At 40.0% G+C, this 20136-nt stretch overlaps 1 protein-coding gene across 1 annotated transcript in view; it reads left to right on the top strand.

Annotated features, from left to right (window-relative positions):
- CUX2 (cut like homeobox 2) overlaps positions 1-20136 on the top strand; it is a 649623-nt gene that overhangs the window by 438502 nt on the left and 190985 nt on the right. The window lies entirely within an intron of this gene.

Raw genomic sequence — 20136 nt, 5'->3', positions numbered from 1 at the left:
TCCAACTTTTTAGATTTGAACATTTTTAAGTTTAATAATAAATTATATTTTAAAACATTTTTTAAAGAAACAGATAGAAATGGATATATTCCTACAAGTAGCTGTCACCATCCCTATTGGATTCAGGGAATACCGAAGGGACAATTCACTAGAATTATGAGGAATTGTTCCGGGTTGGAAGACTATATATCACAATCTGAATTGATTAAGGATAGATTTGTCTCTAAAGGTTATGACCCTATGAGATTGGAAAAAATTAGATTTAAAATTAGCCAGAACTATTTGGGTGATGGAAAAATTAAGAAAAATAAAGAGATTAAGGAAGATAGTAATAAGAAAGCGGAATATGCATTCATTTCCCATTTTAATTGTCAATTAAATGGAAAATATTTTTACAAGACATTGGCCAATTCTAAAAAAAGAATATTTTGGGATCAGTTTTACCAGTAAAACCGCCTTTTATTTACAGAAAAACCAATAATCTAAGAAGCTCTCTACTGAAGGGTGTCATCTCTCCTCCGAATAAGAAAGGCATTAGGATGTTTGACCTCAAAGGATTCTATCCTTGCAAAAAATGTAAGATTTGTAAAATTACGGGGACTAATAATAGGATGATTTCGCAATTCAGATCGCACTCTACAGAAGAGGAATTTTTCATTAAAAAATTCATTACATGCAACACCCAGTATGTTACATACATGTTGGAATGTCCGTGCCAATTCCAATATATAGGGAGAACGAAAAGAAATCTTAATGTCAGATTAAAAGAACATGTAGCGAATATAAAAAAGGGTAAAAAAGATCACAGTGTTTCAAGACATTTTAAAGAAATCCACAACTCAGACCCAAGTTTGGTGAAATTTTGTGGGATTGACACTGTAGAACGACACTGGAGGGGTGGGAATAGAATTCAGAGATTATCTCAGAAAGAAATGTTTTGGATTTTTCAGCTGAACACATTGAAACCCAAGGGTCTTAATATAGAGCTAGATTTAAATTGTTTTATTTCAGATATATGAGAGGGGTAAGAGAGATTTATTTTAAATATTTTTTTTACTGAATTTTAATATTTATTATTATTTATATTAATTGGAGGAGCTGTTTTTAATTTTATTGCTAAGATTGAGAAAATTATGGATGAGTACTATATTCGAATTTAATGGTGTATGGATACCAGGACATGATTTTGTGGAGTGATTATTTATTTTTTTGTTGCTTTATTTATCATTTAGGTTTGTTTAATTTAATTTTATAATTTAGGTTGGTGGTATTTGAGGTTTATCCTTTATAGTAATTTTATTGGTATAAAGTTTGAACAGTAGAGGGGGGTAGAGCTATTTTATGAGGTATTGTATGAATATTTAGATAATTTATGTATATAGAATATTGAAGATTGATTTATGTATATTGTGGTTTACTGTAGGAGCTGTACAGATGGGATAGTGAGTAATGCGTGTATTAGTAATAGACAGTTATTCACTATGGTAATATTTCTTGTTCTCAGAAGTATATTTTATTTATTTAGTATAGCTGTTCCATGTGTAATAGTGAACTTTCTGTTGTAGCCCATATTAGAATGTTGGTTCCATGGTTTTCGATATAGATAAGTGGTTCCAGCTTGCTCGTTTTAGTTAGGGGAAAGATAGAAATATGCGGGGACTGTTTTCCCACTTCTAAAATGGCAGCTTTAGCTTCCGGTCAATTGAATACATGAAGATAAGAGGAGGGGCCTAGGGGACGTCTGGATCCCTTCAGACGAAGTCCGGAAGTGACAAAACGTGTTGGGGACGTGACGTCAAGACGCGCGCACGGAAACCCGAAGTGCCGCCGCAGCCATTTTGACTGCTGGTTCCTATGCACATTGACTGCAGGGCTTGTTCTGTTTCATTGTAGAGCTGATATTCGTAAACTCCAATGTAAGTCTTTTAATAAATTTATCCCTACACTCGGAAATCTATTCTAAGAGTCTTCTTCTACTTAATGAGGATTATGGAGGATGGGCTCCTGAAGTGAAGGAATACTTGGGTGCTATACGGTTACCAGAGATATCGGATAAGTTTATGAATACTACCAGAGGGTAATGGTATCATGAGGATTAAATTAGGAATCCTTCCTACTGGATTTATTCATTTGATTTGGTGGACATTTTGGACTTTTATTGGACATTTTTTGGGGGATTTACTTATTATTTTTCCATTTAACTATTTTATATATATTTATTTATTTTGAGATTATTTGATTAGTTTATACTCAGTATATTCTTGTGGTATGGTGAGAGAAATGTATTTTATATGTATCACTTCAGTTAAAGTTTCTGGTGGTAAAAATAAAGCAATAGATAGCAGTGTTTGTCATGCCATGTGCACTAATACTCGTAGCTTAGGCAACAAGCTTTGTGAGCTGACAGCTCTTATGACTAGGGACAATTTGGACCTTGTTGCAATTACAGAGACATGGTTCAATGATTCAAATGAGTGGGAAATAACTGTAGCAGGGTATACACTATACAGGAAAGACAGAGTAGGGAAGAGGGGAGGTGGAGTTGCCATATACAGTGAGGAACAGAAGTATTTGAACACCCTGCGATTTTGTACATTCTCCCACTTAGAAATCGTGGAGGGGTCTGAAATTCACATTGTATGTGCATTCCCACTCTGAGAGACAGAATTAAAAAAAAAAATTCAGGAAATCACATTGTATGATTTTTAAAGAATGTATTTGTCTTGCACTGCTGAACATAAGTATTTGAACACCTGAGAAAATCAGTGTTAATATTTGGTACAGAAGCCTTTGTTTGCAATTACAGAGGTCAAACGTTTCCTGTAGTTCTTGACCAAAAGATATTGATAAGATAGAACAAGTCCAGAGACGGGTAACAAAAATGGTGAAAGGTCTGGGGGATAAAACATATCAAGAGCAACCTCAGGAACTTAACATGTACAGTCTGGAGGAAAGAAGGGAAAGGGGAGACATGACTGAAACCTTTAAATACATCAAGGGGGTGAATAAGGTTCAGGAGGGCAGTATTTTCAACAAAAAAACAAAATCAAGAACATAGGGACGTGACTTTAAACTAACTGGAGGAAAGTTTAAAACTAACCTCAGAAAGTACTATTTTACTGAAAGAGTAGTTGATGCTTGGAAAAAACTTCAAGCTGAGGTAGTGAGTCAGTCACCAGTAAATAGCGTCAAACATGCTTCTGACAAGTAGAGATCTATATTCAAACAAAAAAGTTAACAATAAAAAAACAACCCCCCCCCCCAAAAAAAAGGTAGATCAAGGTTTGATCTTTGTCAGTGCCAGGATTAGTGTTAGGTTAAAGATAAAGGTCAGGGTCAAAGGTTGGGGTCAAAGGTCATGGTTTGTATATTTTGGGTAGATTTTTTTTTAAAAAAGCATTTTTTTAATTAGTGTTAGTGTCAGTGTGTTTTAGGTAGGATGAAAAAAAAAAAAAAAAAGCAAAATGCGCACCATTGTCTCTGTACACATATGTGGTATTGCTGCAATATAAAATGAAATATGAAATATAAAGCTAAATTTAAAAACTTTTTTTTTGGGGTTTTTTTTACTATTGGGACAGTTTACCTTTGATAATAAAAACAAGATATATCAGCAGATACCAGTTTAACCTTTACCCCCAAAAGAAAGCCCAATTTGTCTTCCTGGATACAAAAAGTAGTTGATATGTGTAGTTTTACTAATACGTCAAAGTTGCAAAATTGTGTTTAAGCCTCATTCGCTAAGAGGTTAAAGTAGAACTATAGGCAAAACTTTTTTTCATTTTGGATAAAGTAAGGGAGGGTTATAACCTTTGTCATTTTTTTTTGCCTTCTGTGTCCTATAGCCAAAATTGGAAGTGAGAAATTAAAGGAATCCCATGGGGACCCTAAGATCACTAGAATTAGTGTCCCCATTGGAAGTGTCATGTAACTGGTAGGGAGAATGAAGTGGAGGTGATGGCGTCCTCTTGCGGTTCCAGCTCAGTGCGCCTGATAGTGTAGACAGAGAACACGAGAGCCAGGAGTAGCACGAGTGCTGGGTATGTCTGTGCTGTCAGCTGACGGTGTGTCGTTGGGAAGAACAGGATGCAGGTGAGCTGCAGATGCAGGTAGCAGGAGCAGCGGCAGGCAGGATTAGGCAGTACTGCAGATAACAAAGCACAGGCTGAGGAAGAAGTAGAGTCAGACAAGCCGGGTCGATAACTAACAAGGGGATCAGGTACAGGGAGCAGGCAGAGAGTAGTCAGAGTCAAGCTGGGTTGGTGCGGGCGGAGTTCAAGCAAGGTCAGGAGAGATCAGGTAAACAACGGAATCAGAATACACAAACAGCAGATGAGGGGATTGGGAAGACCAGAAGGCAGTGTCTCCTAGTGCAGCATCAGTTTAAATAGCCCGCCTGGCGCCATTCTGACAGCAAGTGCACACCGGTGCGTGAACACAAGCGAAGAGATCCGACTGCCAAGGACCTGACATAACAATGCGCCTGCACATACTTTGCTTTCCCTGACAGGAAGATTTCCCCTTTATTACTTTTCTGGGAATAACCCAATATTTTGGATGTTCTTTTACTTTAATTTTCAATGATAATGGTAAATAGGATAAATAAAGGGGGTAAATCTCCCTAATGAGGGTACGGACAGCAATAAAAACCTGACAGGTGTTCTAATCCATCCTCACTCTATCCAAAACTAAAATAATGTTTTCCTTTAGTTATACTTTAAGTATCACAGAGAGTTCAGAGGTCAGGGTTTAGTAGCACACAGAGTACAGGGGTCAGGAGTACGGTAAGTAACGCAGGGGTTAGAAATTGAGTAACACACAGAGTTTAGGAGCCAGGATTAAGTAACGCTCAGAGTTCAGGATTAAGTAGCACAGTGAGTTCAGGAGTCAGGATTAAGTAACACAAACTTCAGAGGTCAGAACTAAGTGTTTAGGGATTAGGTGAGCAGTAACTCATAGATTGGGTTTGCCACAGCACCGTCCCCAGTTGCTGGGCAGTAAAGGTGTAAAGTTTGCAGTGTGCAGGTCCGACCCGCGCTGCAAGCACCAACCAAACATGGAACAGTTGAAGTGGTCTGCGAGTGCACAGTGGCATGGATTGCCATGCATGTTTAAGGTACTCTAGCGGCACCATTTTCGAGTAGTCGCTTGAGCAGTGTGAAAGGTTGCCACTGCAAATTTTACACTACTCAGCTCCTAGGCATGCCCATTTCCTGGGGACAGATACCTCATAGTGGGGACTGTCCCCAAGTAACAGGTACAAATGGCAGCCTTACTGTACAGAGCACATGTAAAGATTGGCACATTCTAAAAGAACTAATAGAAAAATATGTAGTACAGCACTATCCTCACTAAATTTAATTCACAGAAAAAGCTTTCAATAATAAAGCAATATAAAATAAATAGTAACAATTTGTAAATATACTCATAAAAGGGCACTGTGTAAAAACTAAATAAAAATCATAATAAATTCAACAAATGTGTTATTGTGTAAAACACATTTCAAAGTTCATAAAGTGTTCAATAACCAAAATACTGTGAACAATCTACAAATATATGTGCACAACAAAATCCCAAAAAGTCCACAAAGTGTGCATACTGCCTTAAATTACACACTGTGAAGTGCAGCCTGATCACCAGTGTCACTTGAACGTGTTCACCTTCATAACATGACCTCCACAAGGAAATGAGGCCCAACATGCTTCTATCCCCACAGGAATGAAATACTGCTTAGTTATCCAGATCAAAAGGTGTTTGTTTTTAGGTCTTCCAGAACAAATATTCCTCTGCATAACACTCAACACCTATGCATCCATATGCAAGAGAAAAAAAAAACTCACGTAGTGCTCTCTGAATGTTTATAATAAGGATTAAAAACACTCATAAGCAGAGTAGTAAAAGCACATGTTAAACCAATCAATATATGTGAACCAAATGGATGCCAATTGCACAGATCACCACTACTCTCATGGATACCAAGTACCCATTAGCATGAGGGCATCATTAAATTCGCAGACTCTGCTCCTTTTGGTATACTGTTCTGCAGCGGGACCTCTAATGAAGAAGGTTGTATTGCTTTAACCCCTTCACGCCGGCGCCTCCCAGTCCTTTAAGAGTTTCAGGAGGCAGGGCGGGGTTTAGGGTCACGTGACCGCCGTGACACGTCGCCATGGCAGTCACATGATCAGGAAAGGTTCTGATCAAAAGAGGAAATCGGGACCTTTCTGTGAGTACCGGACATGTGTGCTGGGAGCACGCGGGGCGAGCGCTCTCAGCACATATGTCCTTTTCTAATAGAACTCAAATGTGCGGCCGCTCGGCGTCTAGGCCCTGACACTGGTAGGCCGCACATTTGCGTTTGGCCGGCATGAAAAGGTTAAGTGATATTAAACCTTTACTTGTAAGGACTTTCAGCAGCTGATTTTATCACTTAGTGAGTATGCAACTCTTTTATGTTTTGATCCTTGTATTTGTTACAGTTTAGGCCGCTGCCATAACCGCTGCCCCAGGTTTCCAGTTTTAGGGTGGCTCCTTTCATTTGCAGCATCTTATGGAGCCATCCTTGTATGCAAGGACTAGAGTTGTCTCTCCCTTCACTGTGTGCATCATAAGCAACACACAACCCAATGGCCTAGGATAGCAAGGCTCTCTTCTGCTTCTTCCCATGCTCCTGCTCCCTTCTCCAAGCCAACAGACTGACTCAAGACTGCACTGTCCACTGTTAACTCGTTCATCTGAAAGCAGCACTGGAAGAGCAGGAGTCAGCAGAATTAACAGTTGTAGGCTCCATGCACATTAGCGTTTTTTTAAGCTCCTAGAAGACATTAACAGCATTTTTTCTGCTCCTAGAAGCTAAATAGTGTTATCCTATGTGTCCATGCACACTATTTTAGGCTTGTAGCGTTTTTCAAGCTTCAGTGTTTAGGAGCAGAAAAAAAATTGTTTTTGCAGAGTTTTTGAGAGTGTTTTTCTGGCTTACAAAAGCACTGAATGCTGTACAAAGCTATTAAACCGCTCCTAACAGCTTTTTTTCTAGCTTTTTTTTTTTATCGTACATTGTATTGTAAAAACGCTAATAAAAAGCTAACGTTCCTAAAAACCCCTAAATGCTACTAAAATGTTACTAAAAAACTCTATTACCAGCGTTTTTCATCCAGCGTTTTTTCCAGCAGTTTTTGAACGTAGAGAAACTGCAGGTGTGCATGGAGCCATAACCTGCAAGTAGTGGGGTAAGATTTGCAATAGATTACAAAGGAAAACATATTTTATTGTGTTCAGTGTGATAAACTAAAAACTACTGAGGGTTTAAAGGCTGGTTTTTACCTTTAAAGTATAACTAAACACAATGCTTTTTTTTGTTTTGGATAGAGTGGAGATGGATTAGAACAACTGTCAGTTTTATTTTTATGCATCCTGCACAAGCAAAACACGGCCCTCACACAGGTGTATGCCTGTGTAAATGAGGCCTAAGGATTGGAAGTCTGCATATGTTTTCCTTTGTATTTGTGAGTTTAGATGCACTTTAAATTTAAAGTATAACTAAAGGCAAAACGTTTTTTGTAATAGTTTTGGACAGAGTGGAGAGGGATTAGAAAACTTGTTAGTTTTTATTGCTGTCTCCCATTAGGGAGATTCATCCTCTCTATTTGTCCTGTTTACAAATGTCATTGAAAGTAAAAGAAAATCCAAATTTTGGATTGTCCCCAGAAAAGTAAGAGGGGAAACCTTCCAATGGGGACACTAATTCTGGTAACCTGGAGGGCCCCAAGTGATTTCCTTAATCTGCAGGGAAAATTAATTAATCTCCTGCTCTGGCCATGGAACAGGAAGTGATGGGAAATCTCCCCAATGAGGCAAGGATGGCAAAAATTATCACCAACACAACCACCCCCCTCCCAACTCTATCTAAAGTGAAAAAAAAAAAAAAATTAATGCATTCTCTGCAAAATGGTAAAAAAACCGTATGTATGCAACTCTGCAGCCCCCCTTATACTTACCTGAGCCTGATCTCGATCCAGTGCTGTGTCCAGGAGCAGCAGCTTTCTCAGCTCTCTCATCACTAGACAGAGAGGCAGCAGCGTAAACCATTGGCTTCTGCTGCTGTGAATCAGTGGACACACAGAACATAGCTCAGGATCTAGCCCGCACAAGTGCCCCCATAACAAGTAGCTTGCTATGGGGGCACTGAGAGGAGGGATGGAGCCAGGAGCGCAGGCAGGAGACCCCAGAAGAGGAGCATTGCTGCTGCTCTGTGCAAGACCATTGCACAGAGCAGGTAAGTACAACGTTTGTTATTTTAAAAAATAGGTTTGCAATCACTTTAATAATGCTTTACTTATAGCAAAGGAAAGCCAAATGTCTCCAGGCTGACTGTGCTGTCTGGGTGGCTGTGCAAACCTCAGGACTGAGTGGATATAGTTACACATTCTTTACTTTGTAAATCATCTCCCGTATAATGTAAATGTATTTCAAGCATTTAGTTGTTTACCCTCATTTAAGATTTAAAGAATATGTAAACCCATTCTTTAATATTCCTCATATGTGCCTGCTGTACCATGTACTTGTATGAAAAATATCCTGTTCTCTTTGTATTGCTTCCTTTGTGTGAAATCCCTAATGCCAGTCCCTCTTCTTTCCTATTAAAAACTGATCACACTAAGCATAAAAACACAGTGTGGTCAGTTCTCTAGCTGTGCTGGGAACCCACTCTGTCTGCTCTCCTCCAATGATCAGACTTGTCCTGACACCCTTTCATTGGGAAAATTGGTATAATGCTGCTTATCCTCCCCCAGCTCTTATGCAGCTGAGAAGAGAGGGAATGTAATCACTTATAAAAAAAATAAGGGGAAATAAAGGTGTTCGTAATGTATTTTACATATATGCACAAATGTTTAGCCTTTCATTTATATTTTAAACTGAATGGGTTGTTTTACAAGATGAGGGTTTACAATCACTTTAATGTGACATTAAAATGTTACTAAACCCACAACAGTAAAATCTTCCACATTGTGTAAAAAGGCTGTTTGTTCCTGTCTTCTCTGATCCTCCCCTTCTTCTGTCCCCAATTCATCTGCTAATAGTACAGAGCTCTAGCTCACACTCTGCACATGCTCCGTTTAGTGTGTATTGCTATAGAGTTTTTTTTCTTTGGAAGGGTGCATGGGATTGTCTGGACAGTGCTGATTGGCTCTGTGCCAGAGGGTCAGGGGTCATGCAGCATCATAGGACAGTCAGAGGAGAATGAAAACTCCTCCAAGCTTTAACCAGTGCTCTACTGAACACTGATAGAAGTTACAAGGCTGCTATATACTGCTGTTAAGAAAAGGTATTTAACAGTTTATATTTACTACAATAATTGCATTTCCATGTTCTATGGGTTGTGAGAGACCAGATATAGTGAATGCAGGGTCCTGGGTTTACTAACACTTTAAGTTTTCAGTTGTTCAAGTACTTTCATCAGCTAATTTAAATACTTACTGTGTATGCAGCTTCCTTATCTTTGTTGCCTATGTTCCAGTTTAATCACTTGCCCTCCAAAAGATTTACCCCTCTTCATGACCAGGCCATATTTTGCTATACGGCAGTGCACTAATTTAACTCACAATTGCACGGTCATGCAATACTGTACATAAATTAAATTTATATAATTTTATTCACACAAATATAGCTTTTTTGGTGGTATTTAATCACCAGTGGGTTTTTTATTTTTTGTGCTATAAACGAAAAAAGAGTGTAAAATTTATAAAAAATATATATTTTTTAACTTTTTGCTATAAAACATATGCACAAAAAATGTAAAAAAAAATAATTTCTTCATAAATGTAGGCCAAATAGTATTCTGCTACATGTCTGGTAAAGTTACCCTGATGAAGTCACGTGACATTCGTGACGCAACGCGTTGGTATGCCCATCGTCATTTCCGGGACGCGGTGACGTCATTTCCGGCGCACGCGCCATATTGGGACTCCATGAAGCCACATGTTATGAGGATAGCTGAAGATGTTTGCTGATACCTGCTAACATGTGAGTGGGTATTTTTAATTTAATTCATTAAACACGATAATATTACACTATGGAGCCTGTTTGTTTGTGTTTCTGAGTGGAACCTAGAGGTGTTGCCAGAGCGGTGGAGTGCAGGAAGAGGTCTGGTCAAAGCTCCGGTTACTTACCATTACAGCCTTACTGGGAAAGGGATCCGTAGGAGATCGTCTGAACGTTATTATAACGCTGGCTGGCCCTTGCGGTCTTTGCAAGGAGGTGAGGGGACACTCAGACCAGTTTGGGATTCGTGGCACATATGACACATTCACGTATATGAAGATCTTTTCACCTGTGTGTATAAAGTGGACTGATTTATCACCTCTAGTCACGGACTAAGTGTGTCACATCTGCACCAGTGATTGTGTTATAGTGTCATCTATTGACGGAGATTTATGTACATAGTGTTATATTCACCTATGATCTGAATGATATTAATATTATTATTAATAATGTTGTGATATTATTTTATTTTTAATTTTTTTGATTCAGCTTACTGTTAGCTGTATAGATTACGGTATTAGCGCTGCACCATTTTATATATATATTTTTTGTCTCTTGGATGCTATTTATAGGTACATAGTGGGTGTTAGCAGCTTTTCATTGATTAGTGCAATCTAAGCACAGGGGCTTTTATATATGTCTGGTAAAGTGTATATTAATTGGTTTGCATGAAAATTATAGCGTCTACAAACAATGATATAGATACTGGAATTTATTGACAGAGATCAGCGACTTATAGAGGGACTGTGATAGTACAGTGGGAATTCTGACATTGGCAGTGTGCAGGAAGGGGTTAACATTTAGGGCAATCAAAGGGTTAACTGTGTTGTGGAATGTTATGGGTGTGCACAGTGTATTGTTTTACCAAGGGATGTGCTGGTTTTTATCCACTTCTTGTTTAATACTACATTCAAGGAAAAGTGTGGCATAGCAAAAAAATAAACATACATGCTTACTCATATGGCTACAGCATCAATCTGATGCTGCAGCTGTCTTTTGCTGGCTCTAAGACTGAGAATTGAGCAGTCACATGACCACTGATCACTCAGCTATCAGCCTCACTCAGTGCCGGGCGTTTTGGAAGCGGGCTCTCAGTGGTAGGCTGGGAGGCTGAGCCAGCTACTGGTCAGGCATTTGGGTGGATCCTGACATTGGTGTCGAGAGGCTCTCAGGAAGAGGCTGGTCCTCGAAACGCTTCAGCCATTTTGGATGTCCATCATTCTCATCACTATTCAGGAACGCAGTGTGAATTGGACAGAGCAGTCCCTTATGATGTGCCTTGTAATTATGTACTTTTGTGAATAGAATACCTTTTGTTATACTTAATAAACATACTTTTAAAACTAATGCACAAGGCTGGTGCGCCCTCTGTTTTGTTTTTCTCTACTAGTACTTTTGGATTCCCCGGTTCTTTGAGGGCAGCAAGGCGTGCATATTCCAAGATTTTCGTTGTTTGGTCCCTATGACATAGAGTCCATCCCTAAGCGCAGGAGTATCTGGGTTTTCCACTTTCACATTATTGTTGTCGAGATCCCTGCAGAGCCTGGACTGGCTCTGTGATGTCAGCCGACAGAGGGCTTTAGCTTATGGCTGAATCTGGGTCACAAGAGCGCAGAAATAAGTGCACATCTGTGACACACAAGAGACGTATGCCCTAAACAGCTTTGGCCATACTTCTCTTTTAAGGGTGGCATACATTATTGGTGAAATATTTGGAAAAAAAAACCTTATTTAAACTGGCAAAATACATCTGCAAAATAGATTTTGCCAGATTGCACATGGACTGCTTATTTGCTGCTCCCCTATTGTGAGGAGAGCAAGTAAAAGCTTTAATTAGCGATATATAATGAGTTTAAGATAATATCCTTCTGTTTAGTTAGATCACAGTTCTTTTCTAATGGCAGTGCTTGTCATCATCACAGCACCTCTGAGCCCTCCACAACTTTTTTTACAGGTTAATGTATTAAACTGTGCGACATGTGCAGTGCAAAGAGCTTTTCAGTGGTACAAAAGGAGCAACATTTTTTAGCTACTGCAGAGATTTTGCAAAATATTACATCTCAGAAAGCAAAATGAATTCATGTACTGCTTGCCTGTAAATTTTGTGCCCACTAAGATGTTTTGAACTTTTGGATTGCTGTGAGAGATGTTCAAAACCACAGCCTTGCTTGCAGAAATCTATGTGGGTACCTCAACACAACATATGTAAATACAGCTTATGAATAAACAAGTGTGTACTTAACACTATTTTCAAGTTGCTTTTTTAGGTGTGGCTGATTAGCAGTTTCATATATATGTCATGCTATTAATTAGGCCATGTTGTATACAACATCTAAAATATTACAAAGTATGTTTTAAAATGCACTAAAACTTCTTTTAAAAATAATTTGTCTTAAGCTGGCCGTAGATATTAGGTAATGATTAGACATGCAAGCATGATCAATCCTCCCTCAGGCTTCTGTATGTGCTGACAACTTCATAAACATGTACTGTATGTTCAGCTGGGATGTGCATGTGTATTTCTGCTAGTGTAACGCTACCCCCGAAAGAGCAGCTGGTAGTTTGGGACTATTTCTCCTTTGCAGCAGTCACAGCCAGGCACATTTTCAGTACACTTTTGCAGGCTCAATAATCAGTCTAGGGGTTTTGTTTTTTCGTGTTTTTATTGGGGAATGATGAACTTGGATAGGGATGGGATACTCTGAACTGCAAAAGTGTAGAACTTGAGGACTGCTATACCTCTGGCTGCCCTGTACAGGTTGCAAGCTGTATTGCACAACTTGGGCTGCAGTGTACTTTGTCTTAGCTCATGGGTGTCAAACAGGTGGCCCTCCAGCTGTTGCCAAACTACAAGTCCCATGAGGCATTGCACGATTGACAGTTACAAGCATGACTCCCAAAGGCAGAAGCATGATGGGACTTGTAGTTTCACAACAGTTGGAGGGCCGCCAGTTTGACACCCTTAGCTAGTAGTAGTAGAAGTAATAATAGTAATAGCACAACTCCTGGCTGTCTTGCACTGTTCCTGGCTGTACGAAATTCAGTCTCTGAGATATGGTGTGCCCATGGTTGACTTGCACAACCCTTGGCTACACTCAGTCCTGACTAGTAGTGTAAAACACCCCACAGTTACTTCTTTGAGTAGCTGGATCAAATACTCACTCAGTCCCAGAAAATGGAGCCTCCACACTCCAGAACTCCTGGTTCTTTGACTAAATGCTGACCCAGTCTGTCTCTCTCTTTTTCTGATAGGGTCTCCAGTTAAGCCTAGCTGAGACCTTAATGGCTGCACTGAACTCTAGAGGCTTCTCTCCTTCTCTTCTGTCTGCACCAGGGGCAAAGCCCCCAGCACAGGGGTCTCCTCCAGATATTTGGACCCTGGACTCTGCTCCCCGACTGCCAGGAATGCCTCTGAACATTTATGAATTCCCCAACCCCCTACTGGACTACCCCTTTCAGGAGTTGGCGTAGGATCCTTGAATATTCAGACTGGTTGTCCTGCCCTCCCTCCCACTATACTTCTGAAAACATCCAGAAGACAGGGGGAAAAGTAACAGAACAGTGGCCTATGAGACACTAACCAGTCCAACACAAAAAAACCCCTCTGATCTTCTGCCTAGAAGGGAGCCAACCGAATTTATCTAGCAGCCTTTCAAACTAGGAGGGTGCTATACAGTGATGGGAGGTGAGGGCTGCAGATCAGAGACTTCCAGAATTGGCTTATCAAGGGAAAACTACAGCAAAGGTTGCAGCAAAATGGAATTGCAATTTTTTCGCTTGATCTATTGGTCAAAGCATCTAGCTGCATCCACAGCTTTCCGAAGGCATAAGTCTGTTATGCAGTTTAAAACTGGCAAGTACATGCTTTCTGTTTGGTGTAAAATGTATGTGAAGTATTTTTTTTTTTTGTACGGAGCAGGGAAGAGTTAGAACCCTTTGTTAGAGTTAGAACATTGGTCTTTTTTTTTTCGTTCAACCAGCAGGTTGAATAAAAGAAGTTATGTGATTTCCCTATCCACACGTTCAAGGTGGATAGGAGAATCCTTCCCACTGTGGTATTGTACTCTGACAGTGGGGAGCCTTCCTTGCCATCAGAATACAATGATCAATGTTCCCGGCTATAGCCACTGGCACTGATCGTTCGGGGGAAAAAACGACATTGATAGATCGACTTGTGTACAACCAGCTTGTCCATACTTGGATCAACATTTGGCCGATCCCTGCTGAACCGACCAAATTCGATCCATATATAGCTGGCTTTAGACTTTTTTTTTGCAGATTTATATTTCTATCTGTGTTCCTGTGTTACTGAAGGCAAAGGCAGCAATGAAAATTTAGCAGAGGTTTACCTCTTCTTTACTGTATCCAAAACCAAAATAGTTATAGCTGTACAAACACTAAGGGCCCCTCACACCAACAGCTGTGCCTACAATGCAGTTGCTGGTGTACAGTAGCATGACAGAGGTGCAGATACGCTGATCCCCTCACATCTCACTGTTTACTTTTTTGTTAAGAAAACTATTATAAAAATATCACAAAGTGACATTTTATCAAATTATATTAGCATCAGAGCAGTGTTATGCGGTAGTTTGGATTGCAGCACATGGGGCTGAAAAAAGTACCAAGCATGCCTTACTTGGTGCCCAAATTCAGTTAGCTATGATTGTGCACAAAGCTCAGGTCTGTCAAGATCTGGAAGAAAACTAACTTTCAAAGCATGGCTATGAAATATTGTGTGTTAAATGCATTTCTGTGATGCTGGAAACACTTAGAGAACTAATGTATTCCATTTTAAATTAAAGCTATGCTGACAGTGAAGGGTATACAAGTAAGAGCCCCACAGATAATTGTAAGCTAATCAAGCTAATTAGGAAGAGGTCATAATTTAACATTCACAGTTTTAGTATACCCAACTGCATCCACTGCAGTAATGTCACAATTATTTGAGCCTTCTACAAATTTGGCTTTTATTATGCTTTATCTTAACTACTTTTCTGTGAGTAAATAAAAATATACGTCATATAGATTTGTAATTGTTATAAATAACATCACTGTTACTAAATGTAATTTAAGGACATTTATACGTTTTTTTTTTCCATCTTTGCCAGTCATAGATGCCACCTAAGTCCCTTATAACAGCATTACAGACAATAAACCCTATCTTATATTAAGAAGTGAATAATGTCAGTCTGTGAATAGTCTTTTATCCAGTCTACAGATCAGTGCATGCTGAAAGCTCTGAAGATTTGTGGTCAATTTTCCTGTAATCCTGTGGCCAGTGTATGCTGAGAGTGCTGCAGAATTTCACACACTGGCGAATGGGGGTTGGGGATGAAGAAGAAAGGAGAGATGCAGGTGTGGTTGTTGGTGGTATCTGAAGTCTGTGCTGTTGTTAGGTGCTAATATAGTGATGTCCCCCTGCCATGTAGGTAGAACCCTGTCTGACAATTTATATATGCTAATCCCAATCTGCCCCTTTTCACAGGGTGCGATTTCTTGAATGCCAGTTGATACCATATTAATGTTCCCTGGCATGTCTGTAAAGCTCTGTGAACAGTAAAGCCCAGTTAAGGGTTACCAGGCAGGCAGTACATCACCCTGTGCCATGTACACTCGCCATCACAGAACTGGATGAGGAAGGTATTGTCATGCAGGCTGGTCAAGTTGTCCTACATTCTAACCAATCTGGAATTCTCCCCTTGTTCAGCACTCTCCTCCTGCCTACAAGACCCCTCTTCTACCATCACAACCAGGGAAGACTATCAAGAAACTGCTGCCTGATCCTCTTTCTCCCTCTCCACCTCTTGCTCACCTGGCTAGGAGCGGAGCGATGTCGGCAAGGTATTGACAGGGGAAGGAAAGCAGGCACTTGCATAGTGTGTGTGAACGGTTTATTGTGTGGGTCAGAGACAAAGAAAGGAGAGTAGATACTTTAGACTGCAGTAAATCAGAGGGGGTGACCGATCAGAAGTTTGCACAGTACTTCTCTTAAATTCTAATTGGCCCATATAATGGAAGAAGTGGGCAGTTGAAGAGAAAGAAGGAGAAATCTATTACTAGAGGCAGAATCTCCCAGTAGCAAAATGAAACTCAGATTTAGGCAATATTCATTATAAACTCTGATTTTTTTTTCTATTGTTAAGGAAGTGAAGTACTATGTTTTCGAATCTTGCTTGTGGGGATATATTGTACCACAACCATGTTAAATGGTACAGAAATACCACTTTTGAGGTCCTGACCTAGTACGATATTAAAACCAATACGGGGCTTACTTATGTACCTGTAATTCACCTTAGCCCTCCCTAGGCTCTTTTTCTTCACTGTTGTTTTCTGCTATGTGGCAGCTATAAGTACACCATATCAACAGCACTACTGTATTGAGGAAATGAAAACTTCAGCACCTAAAATAAATTTCTAGTGTTAAAGTAAGCTTTGAACATAATCAAAGTGGTGTCTGATATCATTGCAGGCCTGTACTAATAATAATGAGCTTGCCACTCATATTCAAAGTGTCTAAAGTAGCAAATAGTTCTTAAGTACATGGCAGCACAGTGGCTAAATGGTTAGAACATCTGCCTGACAGTACTAAGGTTGTTGGTTCAAATCCCGACCACAGCACCACCTGCCTGGAGTTTGCATGTTCTCCCTGTGCCTGCATGGGTTTCCTCCAGGTACTCCACTTTCCTCCCACACTCCAAAGACATGCTGGTAGGTTAATTGGATCCTAAATTGGCCCTAGCATGTGTATGTATGAATGTGAGTTAGGAACCTTAGATTGTACGCCCCTTGAGGGCTAGGGATTTATGTGAATGTATAATATATATGTAAAGCGCTGCATAAATTGATGGCGCTATATAAGTACTTGTAATAAATAAAAAATAATAAAATAGCAATATATCAAATGGTGTAGGTAACCACTTCATCATTTAAATTGTGTCCAATGCTGACCTGGCATGATTCAGCAAAGTGTTGAAGAACTATTTGTAAGAGAACAGACTTTTGCTCTCAACATACAAAGTGATTAAGAAATTTGATGTGTTCAATTGGGACACTGGAAAGGTATATATACAAATAAGCACTGCAGGTCATAGAAACATAGAAAAGTGACGGCACAAAAAGACTGAGTGGTAAAGAGAATCTGCCCGCTTTTTTTTTTTTTTCGTTTGTTTTTTTGTGGGGGGGGGGTTTTTAGGGGGTCGGGGTGTTTGTTTTTTTGTGTGTTTTTTTTGGGGGGTTTTGTTTGTTTGTTTTTTTACTTTTTTGTCTGAGTATATATCTATGCTTGTCCCAAGCACGTTTGAGGCTATTTACTCTTGACTGGCTCACTACCTCTGCTGGAAGTTTATTCCAAGCATAAACTACTCTTTCAGTAAAATATCACTTTCTGAGGTTAGTTTTGAACTTTCCTCCAGTTAGTTTAAAGTCATGTCCCCGTGTTCTTGATTTAGGTTTTGTGTTGAAAATACTGCCCTCCTGAACCTTATTCACCCCCCTTGGTGTATTTAAAGGTTTCAGTCATGTCTCCCCTTTCCCTTCTTTCCTCCAGACTGTACATATTAAGTTCCTTAAATTGCTCTTGATATGTTTTATCCCCCAGACCTTTCACCGATTTTGTTGCCCATCTCTGGACTCGGTCTATCTTATTATATCTTTTTGTAAGTGTGGTCTCCGGAACTGGACACAGTATTCTAAATGAGGTCTAACTAAAGATCTATATAGGGGAATCAGGACTTCCTTCCTCCTGCTGGTGACCCCTCTAGTGATGCATCCTAGAATTCTATTAGCTTTCCCCACTGCCTGGCCATACTATTTGCTAATTATACAATCATCTGAAATAAGTACCCCCAAGTCCTTTTCCTCTGAAATGCTGGCCAACACTGTACCCCCAAAGTTGTTCTCTCGCAAGGGATTTTTTCCTTATGTGCATTATTTTACATTTAGAAACATTGAACTGCAATTTCCAAATTTTTTGACCAATCTTCCAGCAATGCCAAATCATGTTCCATGTTACAGACCCCTCCAGGGATATTACACACATTTGTGTCATCAGCAAAAGGACATGCATTACCCAACAAACCTTTAGTTATGTCACTTACATATAGATTAAATAGAACAGGACCTAGTCCAGAGCCTTCTGGTATACCACTGGTGACTGTTCTCTGTTCCGAGTGAACCCAATTTACAACCACACTCTGGTATCTATCCTTTAGGCAGCTGAATATCCACTGAACCACCCAAGAGCTAAGTCCTAGCTTGTACAACTTTTGTATTAGATCACTATGTGGAACGGTATCAAATGCCTTGCTGAAATCAAGATATGCTATGTCCACAGTACCACCCTGGTCCAAAACATTGGTAATATAGTCAACAAATCCAATCAGATTAGTCTGACATGATCTACCCTCAGTAAAGCCATGCTGCTTTGGATCCAGCAAGTTGCACGTTTTTAAGTGATCAATGATCCTTCTTTTTAGGAGTGATTCCATTAACTTGACTATAACCGATGTTAAACTCACTGGCCTGTACTTGCCAGCTTCTACCTTGCTGCCCTCCTTGTAGATAGGTACAATATTAGCTGTCCACCAATCATGGGAAACGTCTGTTAGAAGAGATTGATTAAAAAGATCAGTTAATGGTCCAACAAATATACCTCAAAGTTCACTTAGAACTCTGGAATGAATACCATCAGGGCCCATTACTAGAACCAATATGATTTCCCAACTTATTATTGTTAGTATAATTTATTCTGAGAAGACTGAACAAAAGTAATTGTTTAAGTGGTTTGCTACATCCAGGTCTCCCTTAACATACCGTATTTTTCGCCGTATAAGACGCACTTTTTCTTCCCCAAAACTGGGGGGGAAATGTCAGTGCGTCTTATGGGGCGAATATGGAGCGGCTGGTCCGGTATTTCCACCGCGGCCGTGTCAGAATACCGGGCCGGCCACTCAGCTCTGCAGCGGGACCTTACCTGTTCCTCTATCCAGCGGCGTGCTGTCTTCCCGGCTTCTGTAGTGTGGGCACTGGGCATGACAGCCAGGTGCCAAGTGCGCATGCGCAAGAAGCGGTGCTTTTTGTGAATGGTAAGGCGGTACCTGGGACACATGACAGATCCCAGAAGCCGCCGGACCAATCACAAAGCGCAAGTGCTTCTCGCTCATGCGCACTGGGCACCCGGCTGTCATGCCGAGCGCCATTACAGAAGCCGGGAAGACAGCGCGCGGCTGGATCGAGGAACAGGTAAGATCAAACAAAAACTCTGCGGAAGTAAGAGCGGGTACCTGTCAAATTCAGGTACCCGCTCCCCACCTCCCCAAAGGTCAGCAGTCATCTGTACTGTCCGCAGTCTCTGGTCATCCCTGTGCTGTCCACAGTCTCTGGTCATCCCTGTGCTGTCCGCAGTCTCTGGTCATCTCCTGTACTGTGTCTGCAGTCCATTAGTTCAGAATTTTTTTTTCCTGTTTTCTGCCTCTAAAACCTAGGTGCGTCTTATGGTCAGGTGCGTCTTATACGGCGAAAAATATGGTAAGTGTTGTGACCAGTTTTCATTTTAGTGATCCCATTGTTTTTGTCTTTCTACCACTAATGTACCTAAAAAAGCTTTTCTCTCCTTTCTTAATAGATTTAGCAATTTCCTCCCCTTTCTGTGCTTTTGGCAGCACTGATAATGTGTTTGGCCTCCTTTTGTCTATTCTCATACTCTTCTCTGTCATCTACTCCTCCTGTTTTCTTTAATCTCCTATATGCTGATTTGTTTTCTTTATTGATCCATATTGGCTTTTTCTTCCATTTATTCTTACTAACTTGCCTGACTTATAATGTAGTTGCCTCCAGGATGGTACACTTTAACAGTGCTCACTGATTACTTACTCCTTTTCATTTTACTCGAACCTTTCAACTAATTTTTTAGAAATTCACCCATTTCATCAAAATTCATCCTTACAATTTTAAGAATGCAGTTGTTTACATTCTTTGTCAGTATTCTTCATTTATATCATTTTATATACTGCCTCATAAAGCATCAAGTCATAGGAGGTGTGACTTAATAAATCTCTATTCCAACCATGGAATATCATTCATTGTGCATCTTAAAGA

This window comes from Staurois parvus, unplaced genomic scaffold (genome assembly GCF_062004578.1).
Source record: "Staurois parvus isolate SC_StPar_1 unplaced genomic scaffold, SC_StPar_1.0 ptg000014l, whole genome shotgun sequence".
Classification (NCBI taxonomy): Eukaryota; Metazoa; Chordata; class Amphibia; order Anura; family Ranidae; genus Staurois; species Staurois parvus.
This window is presented reverse-complemented; position numbering and strand designations above follow the sequence as displayed.